Here is an 8,039-nt window from a genome sequence, read left to right on the forward strand (position 1 = left end):
GGGGGTGCCGTGTGTGTGTTCATTCCTTCCCATCTAATGTCCAGTACAAACACACCAACCACAGCCTGATCCCGCCGTCCTCGCCTGCCCCGGCATCCCCGACAGCGCAGCCAAGGCTACCTTGGAGTGTCACGTTCCTACCTCTGGGAGAGTACAGGGGACCACCCATCTCTTCCCAAGGCTGAGGTGCAGGGAAGGCTTACAGCATTCCTGGCCAACTCCCCCTAGTTTCTGTATCGAGCAGGATGTTCCATGGTTTGGAATATCCCTTTGGCTAGTACAGGCTAGGTGTTGTGTCTCTGCTTCCTCCTGGCTTCTCATGCCCCTCCTCACTGGCCGAACACGAAAGACTGAAAAATCCTTGATTTACAGTAAGCGCTAAGCAACAACAAAAGCATCAGTGTGTTATCAGCATTATTCTCATCCTAAAGCCCAAACACAGCACTGCACCAGCTACTTGGAAGAGAATCAACTACCCCAGATAAAACCAGGATGATCAAGAAGGTATCAAACCCTTCACAACTGTTTTAGTTGCCTGCCCAGAAAGGCACCTGGTTTGGTTCTCTCCATGACAATCAGATGCAATGAATTGGGAAAGTAGGCTGTAGTGTGGGGATGGGGGTGCCTGGGGGGATTCTTCTTGTTGGTTTTTGTTGATGGGTGTCAGGTACCTGGTTCAACAGACCAATCAAAGGTGTGGAAAGGAGTAAAGTAAGGAAAATAATTGGTGTCATCTAGGGACGGGAAAACTGGGTGTTAGGGAAAAGGGATATCAGAAAACATCAGCATGAGCTGGAGGGGACTTGCATGTACCAGCTCTGCTGCCTGCCGTAAGGTGGCTGTCAGCTGTTACATAGAAAACCGTATGCACAAACATTAAAATCCCAATACAGTAAGCACACAACCTGGAGCTCAACAGTGAGGTAATGGCTGAGCAGCTCTGATTTATGTAGGTATCATTATTTCTTTTGCTTATTTTCATCTGGTTTGACAAACCCTAGACAAAACGTCTCTGATAACAAGAAATAAATTGATTTATAGAATCACAGACTGGTTTGGGTTGGAAAGGACTTTTCAAAGGACCTCACACTAGATCATGTTGCCCAAGGCTCTGTCCAACCTGGCCTTGAACACTGCCAGTGATGGAGCATTTACTACTTCTTTGGGCATCTGTTCCAGTGCCTCATCACCCTTACAGGGAAGAACTTCTTCCTTATATCCAACCTGAACTTCCCCTGTTTCAGTTTTTCAGCCATTGACCACCACTCTTTGTGTGCGGCCATCCAGCTAATTCCTTATACACCTGGTGGTCCATCCATCAAATTGATGTCTCTCCAATTTAGAGACGAGGATGTCGTGTGGGACAGTGTTGAATGCTTTGCACAAGCCCAGGTAGATGATGTCAACTGCTCTGCCGCTGTCCATCAGTTCCGTAGCCCCATCATAGAAGGCCACCAGATTGGTCAGGCAGGATTTCCCCTTAGTGAAGCCATGTTGTCTGTCACCAACCACCTCGTTGTTTTTCATGTGCATTAGCACAGTTTCCTAGATAATCTGCTCCAAGATTTTGCCAGGCACAGAAGCAAGATTGAGCGTTCTCTAGTTTCCCAGGTCTTCCATTTTCCCCTTCTTGAAAATGGGGGTTATATTTCCCTTTTTCCAGTCATCGGGAACTTCACCTGACTGCCATGATTTTTCAAATATGATGGACAGTGGCTTAGCAACTTCATTCGCCCGCTCCTTTGGGACCTGTGGATGGATTTCATCAGGTCCCATGGACTTCTGCACATTCAGGTTCCTGTGATCTCAAACCTGATCCTCTCCTACAGTGTGAGTCCCTGCATCTGCCTTCCAAGACTTGCCAATGAAGACTGAGGCAAAGAAGTCACTGAGAACCTCATCCTTCTCCAAATCCGGGTTAGCCGGTTCTCACAATAGCTGCCAGAGAGGGCCACATTGTCCCTAGTCTGTCTTTTATTTGCTACATACGTATAGAAGCCCTTTCTGTCATCTTTCACGTCCCTTGCCAGATTCAATTCTACCTGGGCCTTAGCTTTCCTAACCTGGTCCCTAGCTTCCTGCACAATGTCCCTTTATTCTTCCCAGGCTGCCTGTCCTCACTTCCACCTTTTATAAGCTTCTTTTTTCCCCCTCTGGGTTTTCTCAGCAACTTCTTATCCATCCATGGAGCCCTCTTGGCCTTCCTGACCCATTTACTTCTTGTTAGGATGCAACGCTCCTGAGACTGGAGTAGGTCACCCTTGAATATAGCCAACATGCTTGGGTCCCTCTGCCCTCTAGGGCTTTATCCCATGAAGCCTCACTAAGCAGGTTCCTGAAGAGGCCAAAGTCTGCTCTCTTGAAGCCCAGAGCAGCGAGCTTGCTGTGTGCCCTTCTCACTGTCCTGAGGATCTCAAACCCCACCATCTCATGATCGCTACAGCCCAGGCATCCTTGGAGTGTAACATTCCCACCAGCCCCTCCCTATTGGTGAGCACAAGGTCAAGCATGGCACCTGTCCTTGTTGGCTCCTCTACCACTTGAAAGTGGAAGTTGTCCTCCACACAGTTGAGGAGACTCCTGTATTCAGAATTAAATCCTAGAAACTAAAATCAGAAACTAATCAGTGATATTAATCTGCTGATATCTGCTGTTAGGATCAGGTGATTTGTGCTAACTTTATCCTGCTCCACTGCAGTTCTGCTGCACTGAGCCTCTGCTCCCAATTTCCTTTGGGATATTGTGGAAGGTACAAAGCCCTGACAAGTGAGGAAGCTGGGTCCTGAGCCTATGGGGGCTACATGACCCTACCTCACCACAGGTCAGATAGGACGAGGTTACAAATGGAGTCCTGCAGAGAGCAGTTTGGAGTCGGTCCTCCTTGAATACTCCTGGAGATTGAGAGCCCTCCCATTACCTGGTGAGTGACTGCACACTTTGGATCACTGACCATAAAGTTCAAGGATTCAGTGATGAATCCTTGTGACTTCCTGAAGCTGTAGTTGATGTTGGTGGAGGTTTAATTGAGTTTGAACGATAGAGTTCATTTAGCCTCAGTTTACTGGTTCCATGACAGATATAAAAATGCTTTGAGAACATTAATTATACTACTAAATACTAAGAAGCAGAAACCCTCCTTATAGCATACATTTGGAATAAAGGCCCCATTCTCCTTTTCCTGCCTCATTCTGTGCTCAGGCCATTCATTAGGTGATTGGTCACCAGAATGCTGCTCTATCTGCAGCAGACTGGAGGTAGGTAGCAGAGTACTACTGGGAGATAAGGACAGAGTGCTAGAATAACATAAGCATAGAATCATGGAATCCCAGCTGGTTTGGGTTGGAAGGGAGCTTAAAGCTCATTCAGTTCCAACCCCCTGCCACAGGCAAGGACACCTTCCACTAGAGCAGGTTGCTCCAAGCCCTGTCCAAGCTGGCCTTGAACACTGCCAGGGATGGGGCAGCCACAGCTTCTCTGGGCAACCTGTGCCAGGGCCTCAGCACCCTCACAGGGAAGAACTTCTTCCTTCTATCTAATCTGAACTTTCCCAGTTCCAGCTTAAACCCATCACCCCTTGTCCTATCACTACAGTTGTGGTGAAGCATGCTGAGGAGTGGGGTTTTGGCCACCTATTCCACACAGATCCTGCCTACTGCAGGGAAATTACAGTAACAAACTTTTCCTAGGGGCTTGTCTCCAAAAGCCTTGGATACAAGAATGCCCTGTGATCTGATCTGCAGGAAGAGTTAATGTGCAGCCACAGCTGAGGTCAATAGGAGGCTGTTCTGAATATATATGTGAACTGTGAAGAAAAGGCAGGCTCTAAGCAGCTGTAATTGAATTATTTTCAATGTGGACATTGCTTCATCTGCTTTTATGCTTCAGTTCCCTAAGTCCAAATAAAGGAGTATCAATTCCTTGAAAACCTTGTTAGTTAAATATTGTGAGGTTTCCAAGAAAGTAACAAAGAGAAATGCAACAACAACAACAACAACGAAAAGTGTTCTAGTCTCTCTGTGAGAGGCCTTGGTGTCTTCTTGCTGCCTGATTCTGATGTCACTGGATTTTGGAGCACTTGAGTGTATAAATATGAACATGTTTCACCTGTCTGGGGACACGCTGCTCTCAGCCCCCACCTGGCCTTGGTGGGCTCCAGCGTCCTGTTGTCTCTGCAGACTCTTCACTGCCCAATACAAAAGCCATTCCATGCTGCAGTGATGGACCATCAGGTGGTCCATCTGACTCTAATGACTGATGTCCTGTCCTGCTGCATCCCATAATATGAAGCTGAGATGTTTCAATGGAAGAACAAGTCCCACTGCTGGCTTAAGAATTTTTCCTATGTCTTTGATGTGTGAATTAGGGCACCAGTCAAATGTCCAGGTCACACTGGCTGAGAGGCTTGGCTCTCATTGTGGAACAGCTGGTGGGGACTTGTAGGTAGCATGGTTTCATAGAATCATAGAAAGGTCTGGGTTGGAAAAGACCTTAAGATCATCTAGTTCCAAACCCCTGCCGTGGGCAGGGACACTTCACACTAGACCAGGTTGCTCAAGGCCCGTCCAACCTGGCTTTTAGGAGGAAGTTAGTATATTTTGTCTTTAACAAAGAAGAGGGGCAGGAAAGAAGTTGTTGGGTTTGGGTTTTTTTTTTTTTCCCAGCTCCATTGCTACACATCAGGTGATAAAATGCTCTTTTTAGCCCTGCCTCATTCTCTCACTCCAGCACATGGATGTCAAACCAAGCCACATACAAGCTCGTCATTTGGCCTGTGCCTTAGTGTTTCTGAGATGGGGCATATCTCTGTGTCATGTACGACAGTCTATTTTTATGCATTCTTGCTAGCAAATATCATAGAGAGAAACCACATTTGTCTTGCTTGGTGGTTTTGAGATCACTCTTCAGGGCATCATGCTGAAACAGGAAGGATAACCCACCCAACTGCCTGCCAAGGGTGGCAGAAAAGAGATTAGAGGGGATCTGAGATGTCCTCATGGGTCCCAGCAATGTGGCTCTGTCACCATGGACAACTATCAGAGCTGCCAGCACCACTGCAACTGGGGAGCTGAGGCATCTTGATTGCTCTTGTAAGAGGAATATCCCCATAAGAGTGGTTCTGAACGTGGTCTGAGTCTAAATGCTGTAGCCCAAGTTAGGTTGTGTGAAGAGCTGGAGTGTTTTACATCTCGTGGGAAAGATTAACTTGGGAAAAATCCCCTTTGCAAAGGTCTCTGTAGGGGTTCAAGGCTCTGCATCGAGTGTACCCTCAATATCACTCAGACATGGGCATTAGACCAGGTGACAGTTGTGTCCAGGAGACTTCTCAGGCTGCATGGAGGGAATGCAGCAGAGAACAGGGCTGTGTGACTTCTGCAAGCTCAAGGCAGAGTCAACAGCACCCAAAACACCTCTGCTTTTGTTTCCCCTTCCTTGCAATGAGAGACTAGTTCCTGTGAAACTGGTGTGCAGAGGCCCGGCCGGAGCTTGTTGCACATATCTTTAGAGAGATGCTAATAGATACTTTTCAGGGAAGCCTTTTTCTCCATGCTTTCTACATGTACCTTTCCTGACAGTCCTAAAACAGGATCAGTACATTCCAGCACCTTACGAGAATTCCACGGTCATTCAGCCAGTGTCTGTTTTGGGCAACTGAATCAAGCTCTGAAACTCAGTCCAAATCTGTTGTTTTCTTGAGCTATGGATAGTGCATTGGTCAACATTTTTGCTTCCAACATCAGCTCAGCTGTGATGGGGATGCCTGTTCTGGGCAGGAGGTGGTTGTGTCCCTCCACCCTACCCAAGGCCAGCAGCATTGAAGAAAAACTGGCTCTTCTGTACTCTCTCACACAGGTAGAGTTCCTCCATCCTGCTCTACCCACTTGTCCCTGAGTCTCCTGAATAAATGTGGGGAGTGAAGGTGTTTTCTGAACTTCTTGCCATTCTTGGCATCGTGTTCAATTCCCATCAGCACTAATCATCCAGCCCAGCTCCCATGTAAGCCTCTGTGCCTGCTCTTTCTAATGAGCTGGTTTAAGTAGGAATACTTTGCTTAGATGAAACCCCTGGCTCAGGGGCTTTGGTGGGATTCTGTGGAAGTCTGGACCAGAGAAGCTACCATAAGCTTGGGAAAGGGGGAATGTCTTTACTCCCTGCCTGAGGTAGCCACAAATGGCATGTGGTTCCCCACAGATTGATCTAAATCCAATAAAACCCAGCAGTTCCTGTAGCTGTCCTCTGCCGTGGGCAGAAGCTGCTTGGAAACCTGCCTCGGCCTTATCTTCTTATGTTAAGACACCATTGCTCTGCCAGGGTCCTGAGTGCTTTACATCTGCCCTCAGTGTTTGGGTTCCTGGGCTCAAGGAATATACAACGATACAATGCAGGTGTAACCCAGGCCAGTCTACTGGGAGCTCTGAAAGAGTGCCATTAGAAGTCTTTCTTTGAAACTCCTCACTTTGATGGGGAGTCAGGGCTCCCACTTACTGCAAATGGAAGCTTGCATTTAAGCTCAGGCTCTCACCCTTAGTGCCAGCATGAATCCTTCCCAATGGGGTATCACCAGTCCTCTTCAGCCAAAAACAAAATGAGCCAGGGAGGGTGTATGTGCCCAGGTTCAAGCAGTTACAGGGCTGGGTGGTTTGCACCCTACCCCTTGATTAGCAGTTCATTCATCTCTATGGATTCTTCAGCAAGTGACTAATACGTAATGACAAGGCCTCAAACAGCCTGAATACACCCTGGAGCAAATAGGCTTGATAAATAGCAACGAGTTTATTCTTTTTTATATAGTAGATTAAATTTCCTGAAGATAATCATGCCAAGCACACATCCCCCTGGCTAGCAAAGAAAAGCATATTTCTCAATACTTCTGTGAGGAGGAGTGTCATTGTGCAAACACTGAGGTGAGTGTGAGCACACTGGAGCTTTCAGCATCTGAGAGTGAAGAAGGTGTAACTGTACCTTGGAAAGCTGTTTCAGAGCCTTCCTAGTGTGCTGAGATGGAAAGCATCCATACAAGAAACACAGCTTTCTGAGAGGTATGGGAGAGGATTGTACGGATGCTTACGCTCAGTTTAAGGTTTAGACCATGAAAGAATGTTCCAGAGCAAAAGAACGATCTGAATCCCTACTTTGGAACTGGTCCAAGGTCCCTTCCAGCAGCCTGGGGACAGTAGAGCACTTGTGAAGAGGATGAGTCATGAGCCAGACAAGGCTGGTTGCTTTCTCCTCTACCTCTTTGCACCAGGCTGGACTCAACTCCTGGAGAAGCAGTATTTATTTCAAGTCAACAACACAGCACAGGTCCGCAAAGTCAGTGTTACGAACTTATGACTCCAAAACAGTTGATGGCTACAAAATGGTGGTGACACAACAAAAATGAGAGATTTTAAAAGGTTGATTCCTTTGTTTCTGAAAGACTTCTGGTTCTAAGGCACTGTGGAGGCTTCTAACAGACTATGGGTGATGGCCTCATTCTCTGCCTAGCAGAAGAAAACCTTGGAGGAGCAGAGCTCTTGTGTAAATGCAATATACTGGCAAGCATAGCTGTGGTCTGTGGTCATTAAAAAGTGACAATATAGACAAGGCTATTGAAGTGACCTATGGTCTGGAAAGTGTGATGAGGTGGGGAGGCTTGTGGGGGTCCTTGGTGAGAGACCAGCCTGAGACAGACAGCTGAAGACCCCGATCTTTGCACTGATGATAAGTGGTCGGAATTTGCAAGACAGAAGAAGTGTCTCAACCCAATGTGGAGAATCAGAAAAGCACAAGGAGGTATGATGTGCCTTAGGAAAGAAATGAAAAATGAAGGGAAAAATGAAGTGTGTAGATCTTAAGGAGGCGCTGCGACTTGGGAGGGTGGAGGAAGGGGGAAGATCTGGGATTAGCTCTCAGATACTAGCTGCAGATGCACAGGAGGGAAGCAGCCGATTGCTGCTGTTGTGTTCCCACGGAGGAATATTTCAAAGACAGCCCAGCACTAGATGGCCATGGAAGCAAGAGTGGTTCATGGGATGTTGGTGCAGAAATTACTGATGAAC

The sequence above is a fragment of the Nestor notabilis genome, unplaced genomic scaffold (genome assembly GCF_000696875.1).
Source record: "Nestor notabilis isolate BGI_N333 unplaced genomic scaffold, ASM69687v1 scaffold1383, whole genome shotgun sequence".
NCBI lineage: Eukaryota > Metazoa > Chordata > Aves > Psittaciformes > Psittacidae > Nestor > Nestor notabilis.